Source organism: Triticum urartu, chromosome 7, assembly GCF_003073215.2.
Source record: "Triticum urartu cultivar G1812 chromosome 7, Tu2.1, whole genome shotgun sequence".
NCBI classification, from domain to species: Eukaryota; Viridiplantae; Streptophyta; class Magnoliopsida; order Poales; family Poaceae; genus Triticum; species Triticum urartu.
The window spans coordinates 107,010,387-107,021,128 of NC_053028.1; positions in this window are offsets into that span (position 1 = coordinate 107,010,387).

Below are 10,742 nucleotides of genomic sequence, written 5' to 3' on the forward strand. Positions count from 1 at the left end.
AAATATGACATGCATGATGATCTAGTGTATAACATTCCAAATTGCAAATTTGGGATGTTACAGACTAATTGTTGACACCTGATTTTGGCAAGATACAGATTGCAATGAAGATGGTATCGAGTGAACGGGTTTTCAGCATGAAAAGATTCACGTCGCCGAGTGGAACCACTTTGATGTTTCGGTTATATTCATTCGAATTTATCTTACGGACCGAAACTATACTCCGAGTGGCATAATTCAATATTCCAAGTGGTTTTTGGCCAATCACGTCTTCAAGATGACCTCGGCTGAAGGAGAACTCTTAAGGAATTGTCTTCATCTAGTCGAGGCAATCGATTTTGATATATAAATCATCTCAATCTGAGTTCATATGCAAAAGTTAGAGGCAATACACTTCAGACCGGACCTCAAGGGAAATATGGCGCGAGGTGCCAGACACTTGTCTGATAGGTTGCGCGAGTAATTCGGCCATCAAGACAGCCTTTAATCAAAAAACCTTCAACACGGAAAAGTTTCGTCTTGTCGAGCCGATTGATTTTCATATATAATTCGTCTCAATCCGAGGTCGTATGTGGCTTGGATAGACAAATCAAGATCGAACTATGTTTTCGGTCGGAAATCCGAGTGAAAAGTTTACCATCCGAGTGAAAGTTTACGATTGAGTGAAAATTTACCGGTCGAGTGAAAGTTTGCTGACCGGATGAACTTATTATTATCCAAGTGGAAATATAGTCATCCGAGTGGAAATATGATCATCCGAGTGAAATTGTCGTCCAGGTTAAAATATTCCGAGTGAAAAGATTAGCATCGGGACGAAAACTTGCCGATTGAATAAGATAGTGCCTTCCGACTGGAAATATAGTCATCCGAGTGGAAATATAGTCATCCGAGTGGAAATATAGTCATCCGAGTGAAAGATTGTCTTCCGAGTGAAAAAGTCTAATCGGACGATCCGAGTGAAAGTATCTAATATCCGAGTGGATGAGCTCAAGTCCGAGTGAAATTGAACATGTGCTCGAAAGTTTATCAAAATGACCTTGGATGAAGAAGTGTTCAATACAGAAGTTGTGCATATCATCAAGCCGGTAAACTTTGATTTTAGAGTCATCATCAACAGAGATAATATATAGCCTACAAATTCACTACAAGACTCGGATAATCCAGTCTACTGCAAGACCGAGTCCGACTGGAAGATAAAGATGACCTCGAAAGGTATTCAAGATGGCCTTATTTGAAAAAATGATCAACACGAGAGTTATTTGTACCGTCGAGGCGCACAAGTTTGATATTTGGGCCGTCTCGATCGGAGATCATATGCAAGCCCGGCGACCCGCGCAAGAAGGTAGACAGAGTTTGGGCCAGATTCACACTGAATCCGAGTTGGAATAGAATTAGGACTCTAGGACGTGAATTGATGTAATATTTCTTGTAAGGAAAGCCTAGATGAATCCTTTACTTGTACGGGAAGTCCATCCTCCTCTTATACATGTTGGGGGTGACGGCCGATTGAACAACACCAATCGAACAAATACATCTACTACTTTTTCGTGTTCATCTACTTTTTGTCTCTCCCTTGTATCTTTCTTCTCGTTCTTCGCTAGTTCTTCATGCTGGAGGGCTATGAATCCACGAGGCTCTAGGGGCGAGCGAATCGACCTAGAGCAGCCCATAGCCGCCGCGAGCCCTGACGGGGTCCCTCCTGGGCAAGCGGGGCTTCGGGTCTACAAAAGCTTCTGCCGGCTGTCTTGTGTATCGCGCTGCCGGTCGGATCTCCTTCGACGCGAGCTGCGGTGCATCACCCCCAGCGTCGAGGGTACACGGTGACGTGTTCGTGTGTGAACACACTTTTTGGCGACTCCGCTAGGGACGAAGCTTTGAACAGTCTCCAGCTTGTTCTTGCTACGAGGAGAGCGTCATCGAGCGGCTACAATCTACAACGGTAACATGTATCATCAATATCCTTATGTAGATGCAAATAGCCATTATGTTGATGTTGCTAGATCTTTCAATGGACATGTCATGTTGGCTAGCCCTAACGAGCAAAGGCCGACTAGTTATTCCGTTAGAGAAACTTGGAATTTACATAATTGCGGCATGCAACTTATGAATCTGAACTTTCGTGCATCGGCAACATCTTTCAATATGCCGGTGAACAACACGATTTGTTCGAGTGATCAATATATGATACCTCATGTGCAGGAGGGCATCTCATAGTTTTATCCATCGGCAGCCAACTCGCAATATGCGGGTTTATCCCCAAACATGCCGATGAATGAGGCAATCAGCCATGCTTCCATTAGCTATTTGGCCGGTTATCCTCAGTCATCATATAATACAACTCATGATATTAATTGTTCAGCATCATATGCAACTAAAAGTATTCATGACTCGGCTCACTTGTATGGCCAAGTGAATGGAGATTCTACAGGAGTGTATGTGTCTAATATTGCAGGAGATGAGGTGACTTTGGCTGCGTTAAAAAGCTTAGCGCAAAATAAGAAGATTACCGCTCTTTGCCTTGAGCAACATGATAAAGGTTTGGTTCCTGATTATGAGGCAATAGAAGCTAGGGTTTTGAAAGAAGATGAAGTGTTACCGATTGATCAAATTGGCACGAGAAAATATTCAACAACAGTGCACATGTCTTCACCTATCATTACAACATGTTATACACCCCCTATACAATCGAAAAAATTCGGCAACATCAATTCATTGCCGAAAGATCATAAAAGTATTGGGGGGGGGGGGGGGGGGGGGGGCGAGCTGATCCAAACAGGGCTGAGTTTAAAGAAAAACATGTGGCCCGAGTGGACAAGATCAAGCCAAAGCTCACAGGGAATAGCGTCAACGAATTTACTACGCCAACTCTTGAGGAATTACCAGCAGAATATCGACATGCTTACGAAGCACTCAAGAAGAAACGTGGAGTGGAATATTTGCAAGAATACGTCAAGTGCCTTCCTCCATGTAGAAACCATGTTGGCTCCTTTGCAATTTTGGGGCAAGATAAAAATGAAGCTTTGCAAGAAAATCGTCAAGAAAGGGTTCACTCGGCTGATTCGGTTGAAACTGAGTCAAATATGACTAAGTCGTCTACAGCTGAGTTGAATAGTTCCTTTAGTGACAAGACAATGGTGGATTCAATTGAAACCAAATTGACCACTGAGACGTTTAAGGCCGAGTGTGTTGCATCAAGCCAGCCGAGTGCATCGTGTCAACCGAGTGCATCATTCCAGACGAGTGCATCACCGGCTAAAGCCGTTAGAGCCAAGTGCATCAAGCCAGTTATTGCTGCGTGTACCAAAATAGAAGATGCAAGCTTCACCGAGAAAAAGAATGGTAAACGCAACAAATTGGCCGTGCTCGATTTTTCTGGATGTGAGGGAGCTTACATGCTGCCCTATGAGTTCCGTGCCAAAGAAATTGATGAGCATCAAGAGCAAAGTTATATGGCCAAACAAAGTTTGACTAGTGACGAAGACCAAGAACCAGAGCGTGCAGCTGAACGAAGTATAGCTGACGAAGAGCGGCCGAGTGGAATCCATTCGGGTAATCCGATTGAAATCTACTCGGGAAATCCAAGTCAAATCTATTCAAGTAATCCAAGTGATGAGGCACGAGATCCAGAAAAAGAGGAAGATGCATTCGAGAATTATTCATAAGTGGAGCAAGGTATTGTTCCAGTGGTGCAACCATCTTCTCGTTCCAACGACTTCACAAAGGTACACCTAGCCGAGAGTTTACTCAATTTTCGATTCGGTCAAAATCATATTGTTGATGCGCCCATTAGTAAGATTCTAATTAATTTTGAAAGACCGATCGAGATGAGTAATCTGTTTGTTTCGAATTATCTTGTTACTAATCATGCTGATCAACACATGGTACCATTCATAGAGGCTAATAGTGACAACTTATCGCAACCAAAGTTGTTCCCGTCATGCCAACTGAGCTTTATATTCATATGGGCAACTTTTGTTTGTTTCATGCCTGGCTAACATTTGGTCTCAGATGAGACGTATATTCTGTAATTATTTTGGTTGCAGGAATATAAAGCCAGGTTCAAAGTTCTCCAGGATAACCGATTCAAGAACATCGGGAAAGGAGGACGAAAATCAATGCATAGACGAGTCGGATGATGTTAAACTGACACCGCTCGGTTGTTTTGTATCGAAGCCGGTATCACAATATCGGTTAATGGACCAAGAGTGTATGTCTAGTGCAGTCATAGTGGATCACATCATCGGTACATCGCTGACTAATCCTATTATTATAATTGATCATGACGTCGAGCCGTCAAGACAAGAGCCAACGCAATGTTCGTTCAAGCAAAATGTCAAAGATTGCAACATGATCCATCAAGTCAAGCAACCGGACAAGATAGGACGATTGGAGTTTGTTGAGGCACGATCATTTGGACAGTCGGATCATTTTGACGGCCATCAAATGTTGACTCGGCTATCTTCAGCTGATTTATCTAAAAGTGGACATGTACACGTCAGTGATGATGGGGTCAAGTCTTCAAGCAAGGATATTGTTAAGAAGTGCATCAAGAACAATCTTGAAGATGGAAATTCCATCAAAGCTACAATGGTAACATCTAGCACTAGGGGGCAACAAGAGAATTCAAAGACCGGTGCACGCACAACCAAAGAAAGCAAATGCCATGTAAGCACAAAAGCAAAAAGCCGAAAGTCACTTTCGCACAGTTATTAGAAAAGTACCAAAAGATAAGTGACGCAAAGAGTGCTTATCGGCCGAGTCAAGCAAAAGCATCGAAGTCACCCCCAAGGCATAAATCTGAAGACTTGGATTGGCAAAGGAAGACGTTGAGCAAGCAGACTTCATATCCTGCTTTTGGGCCGCCAATGCCAATGTCGTGGATGCCTCCCTACGCTCATGTAAATCCATATCCATCATGGGGCAGGTATGATACAAGGGCAAATTATCCATCTTATTTTAGATCATCTCGCCAACATTATGCAGCTCCAAAAAGATTAACATTTGATGAACAATCACACGTCAAAGACCGTTTTAATCATAAGGAATCGGTCCGGAGCTCAAGGAACAAGAAAGAGGTGGTCAAGCAAGTGTACCAGGTCAACAAAGATGGTCGTAAGTGTGCTACTTCAGATTTGTTCTCAAATAACAAAGAGCCAGTTAAAGTATTGACATTGGCTACAAAAGGCAACGAGGCAAGTCAATCAAGTGCCAAATCTGAAGGGAAGAAGTTGAGAGTGCACAAGGCCAAAAAAGAGTTGGCATTGGTTGAAACAGAATCATAGCCGAGGTGCCCACTCGGCTTAGCACATTGGCAAGAGAAGGAATTACAAAGACTTAGTGCACATGAGCTGAGAAAGAAGAACATGGCATGGGTTCCGAAGAGGAGCAGTCAAAATAGAAATGATGTCCGACCTTCTATTGCAACAAGTGTTAAAAAAGAGAAGAATGAAAAGGATGGACGCAAGAGTGCAATTTCAGATCCGACTCCAAATGACAAAAAGCCAGCCGAGCCTATGTTGGCTGCTAAGGACAAGAAAGTGAAGCAAGTAAATTTCAAGGATCCAATAGTCAGGAAGAATTTGCCAATGCATAAACCAAGTCCCAGCTGGGACGCCCACTCGGCTTACCATATTCGCAACAGAAGAAGCTAAAACGACTTAGGGCCAAAGAGCTAGAAAATAAGAACATGGCCTGGGTTCCTAAGGGAAATCCTCGAGTCAAGAGCGGCATCACATCTCCTGTTGCGAAGCCAGCAGAAATAAGGGAGTACAAGTGTAAAGCCCATAGGCGAGGACGACAATTTTCATATAGGAGACTCCAGGAGGCGTCTCATCCATATTCTTCAATCGTACCATCAAAATCAACGCTATGGAATTTATCCTCAGCCGAAACATCTGACTTATTTCGGCTATTCACACTTTGGTGGACGAACTCCCGAGCACTTTTGAGATAAGAACGCATGGCCGATATTTGCATATCGCCCTCAGAATTCATTGTGTTGGCAAACCCGGCATCTGGCTAACTGTGTTCACCATGGTTGATTTCCTACTCCTATAGCTGATGCTCAGTGTTTGCCAATACCGGCGAGGCCGACTTAATTATTGAGTCGACCACCAATCTAGGGTCTAGTGCATAAAAGAGCCCCGACTCCAAATGTTATTTATTTGCAGGATCCAAGTCAGGAGACAGACGTTGTTCGGCGGAGGCTTGATGGTGTACTTTGATAACGAGTTGAGTCGCCGAACAGTTGACGGTATTCCTTTGAGGTGCATGGTCATAATCGTTCGGCAACCATCTTTGTTGAAGGGTTCTAATATTCCCAGGGAATGCCTGGACAAATGCAAGGTCCGTATTGACATAAGAAACTTACGTGGAAGCCTTTGTGACATCCAATTGTTGTTTTCAGACAACTATTATCCAAGATGGTCTACCAAAGAAGCAACAAACATGAGCATATGGACGATTAAAAAAATTATACTCAACATGCACAGCCGATGGAGTGTTGACATCGTGCTTAAACATTACCCTAAGCAAGGTATTTTCTAGCACACAAGCTCTGCCAGAAAACAGGGGGGCATGTGTTGACACCTGATTTTGGCAAGATACAGATTGCAATGAAGATGGTCTCGAGTGAACGGGTTTTCATCATGAAAAGATTCACGTCGCTAAGTGGAACCACTTTGATGTTTCGGTTATATTCATTCGACTTTATCTTACGGACCGAAACTATACTCCGAGTGGCATAATTCAATGTTCCAAGTAGTTTTTGGCCAATCACGTCTTCAAGATGACCTCGGATGAAGGAGCACTCTTAAGGAATTGTCTTCATCTCGTCGAGGCAATGGATTTTGATATATAAATCATCTCAATCCGAGTTCATATGCGAAAGTTAGAGGCAATACACTACAGACCGAACCTCAACGGAAATATGGCGCGAGGTGCCAAACACTTGTCTGATAGGTTGCGCGAGTGATTCGGCCATCAAGACGTCCTTGAATCGAAAAACCTTCAACACGGAGAAGTTTCCTCTCGTCGAGCCGATCGATTTTCATACATAATTCGTCTCAATCCGAGGTCGTATGAGGCCTGGAGAGACAAATCAAGATCGGGCTATGTTTTCAGTCGGAAATCCGAGTGAAAAGTTTACCATCCGAGTGAAAGTTTACGGTAGAGTGAAAATTTACCGGTCGAGTGAAAGTTTGCTGACCGGATGAACTTATTATTATCCAAGTGGAAATATAGTCATCCGAGTGGAAATATGATCATCCGAGTGAAATTGTCGTCCAGGTGAAAATATTCCGAGTGAAAAGATTACCATCGGGACGAAAACTTGCCGATTGAATAAGATAGTGCCTTCCGACTGGAAATATAGTCATCCGAGTGGAAATATAGTCATCCGAGTGGAAATATAGTCATCCGAGTGAAAGATTGTCTTCCGAGTGAAAAAGTCTAGTCGGACGATCCGAGTGAAAGTATCTAATATCCGAGTGGATGAGCTCAAGTCCGAGTGAAATTGAACATGTGCTCGAAAGTTTATCAAAATGACCTTGGATGAAGAAGTGTTCAATACAGAAGTTGTGCGTATCATCAAGACGGTAAACTTTGATTTTGGAGTCATCATCATTAGAGATAATATATAGCCTACAAATTCACTACAAGACTCGGATAATCCAGTCTACTGCAAGACCGAGTCCGACTGGAAGATAAAGATGACCTCGAAAGGTATTCAAGATGGCCTTATTTGAAAAAGTGATCAACATGAGAGTTATTCGTATCGTCGAGGTGCACAAGTTTGATATTTGGGCCGTCTCGATTGGAGATCATATGCAAGCCCGGCGGCCCGCGCAAGAAGGAAGACGGAGTTTGGGCCAGATTCAGACTGAATCCGAGTTGGAATAGAATTAGGACTCTAGGACGTGAATTGATGTAATTTTTCTTGTAAGGAAAGCCTAGATGAATCCTTTACTTGTACGGGAAGTCCAGCCGCCTCTTATATATGTTGGGGGTGACGGCCGATTGAACAACACCAATCGAACAAATACATCTACTACTTTTTCGTGTTCATCTACTTTTTATCTCTCCCTTGTATCTTTCTTCTTGTTCTTCGCTAGTTCTTCATGCTGGAGGGCTGTGAATCCACGAGGCTCTAGGGGCGAGCGAATCGACCTGGAGCAGCCCATAGCCGCCACGAGCCTTGACGGGTCCCTCCCGGGCAAGCGGGGCTTCGGGTCTACAAAAGCATCTGCCGGCTGTCTTGCGTATCGCGCTGCCGGTCGGATCTCCTTCGACGCGAGCTGCGGTGCATCACCCCCGGCGTCGAGGGTACACGGTGACGTGTTCATGTGTGAACACTAATGTTGAGTCCATGGATTATACGCACTCTCACCCTTCCACCTTTGCTAGCCTCTCTAATACCGCACACCTTTCGCCAGTATCATACACCCACCATATACCTTCCTCAAAACAGCCACCATACCTACCCATTATGGCATTTCCATAGCCATTCCGAGATATATTGCCATGCAACTTTCCACCGTTTCGTTATTATGACACGCTTCATCATTGTCATATTGCTTTGCATGATCATGTAGTTGACATCGTATTTGTGGCAAAGCCACTGTTCATAATTCTTTCATACATGTCACTCATGAGTCATTGCACATCCCGGTACACCGCCGGCGGCATTCATATAGAGTCATATCTTGTTCTAAGTATCGAGTTGTAATTCTTGAGTTGTAAGAAAATAAAAGTGTGATGATCATCATTATTAGAGCATTGTCCCAGTGAGGAAAGGATGATGGAGACTATGATTCCCCCACAAGTCGGGATGAGACTCCGGACGAAAATAAATAAAAGAGGCCAAAGAAGCCCAAATAAGAAAAAAGAAAAAAAAGAGGCCATAAAAAAGAGAAGGCCCAAATAAAAAAATAAAAAATAAAAAAAGAGAGAAAAAGAGAGAAGGGGCAATGCTACTATCCTTTTACCACACGTGTGCTTCAAAGTAGCACCATGATCTTCATGATAGAGAGTCTCCTATGTTGTCACTTTCATATACTAGTGGGAATCTTTCATTATAGAACATGGCTTGTATATTCCAATGATGGGCTTCCTCAAAATGCCCTAGGTCTTCGTGAGCAAGCGAGTTGGATGCACACCCACTAGTTTCTTTTATTGAGCTTTCATACACTTATAGCTCTAGTGCATCTGTTTCATGGCAATCCCTACTCACTCATATTGATATCTATTGATGCGCATCTCCATAGCCCGTTGATACGCCTAGTTGATGTGAGACTATCTTCTCCATAACCACCACTCTATTCCACCTATAGTGCTATATCCATGGCTCACGCTCATGTATTGCGTGAAGATTGAAAAAGTTTGAGAACATCAAAAGTATGAAACAATTGCTTGGCTTGTCATCGGGGTTGTGCATGATTTAAATATTTTGTGTGGTGAAGATAGAGCATAGCCAGACTATATGATTTTGTAGGGATAGCTTTCTTTGGCCATGTTATTTTGAGAAGACATAATTGCTTTGTTAGTATGCTTGAAGTATTATTATTTTTATGTCAATATGAACTTTTGTCTTGAATCTTATGGATCTGAATATTCATACCACAATTAAGAATAATTACATTGAAATTATGCCAACTAGCATTCCACATCAAAAATTATCTTTTTATCATTTACCTACTCGAGGACGAGCAGGAATTAAGCTTGGGGATGCTTGATACGTCTCCAACGTATCTATAATTTTTGATTGCTCCATGCTATATTATCTACTGTTTTGAGCAATATTGGGCTTTAATATCCACTTTTATATTATTTTTGGGACTAACCTATTAACCGGAGGCCCAGCTCATATTTGCTGTTTTATGCCTATTTCAGTGTTTTGAAGAAAAGGAATATCAGACGGAGTCGAAACGGAACGAAATCAACTGGAGAAGTTATTTTTGGAAGGAAACACACCTGATGGACTTGGACCTCATGTCAGAAGATAAGGGAGCTTCCCATGAGGGTGGGGGGCGCGCCCACCCCCCTAGGGCGCGCCCCCTGCCTCATGGGGCCCCTGTGGCTCCCCTGGCGTGCTTCTTCTACCTATATAACTCCATATACCCTAAAACTTCCAAAACGGAGATTAGATCAGGGTTCCGCCGCCAGAAGCCTCCGTAGCCACCAAAAGTCAATCGGGACCCTATTCCCGCACCCTGCCGGAGGGGGGAACCCTCACCGGTGGCCATCTTTATCATCCCGGCGCTCTCCATGACGAGGAGGGAGTAGTTCTCCCTCGAGGCTGAGGGTATGTACCAGTAGCTATGTGTATGATCTCTCTCTCTCTCTCTCTCTCTCTCTCTCGTTTTCTTGATTTGGCACGATCTTGATGTATCGCGAGCTTTGCTATTATAGTTGGATCTTATGTTTCTCCTCCCCCTCTTCTCTCTTGTAATGAATTGAGTTTCCCCTTTGAAGTAATCTTATCGGATTGAGTCATTGAGTCTTTAAAGATTTGAGAACACTTGATGTATGTCTTGTCGTGCGTATCTGTGGTGACAATGGGATACCACGTGATTCACTTGATGTATGTTTTGGTGATCAACTTGCAGGTTCCGCCCATGAACCTATGCATAGGGGTTGGCACATGTTTTTGTCGTGATTCTCCGGTAGAACTTTGGGGCACTCTTTGAGGTCCTTTGTGTTGGTTGAATAGATGAATCTGAGATTGTGTGATGCATATCGTATAA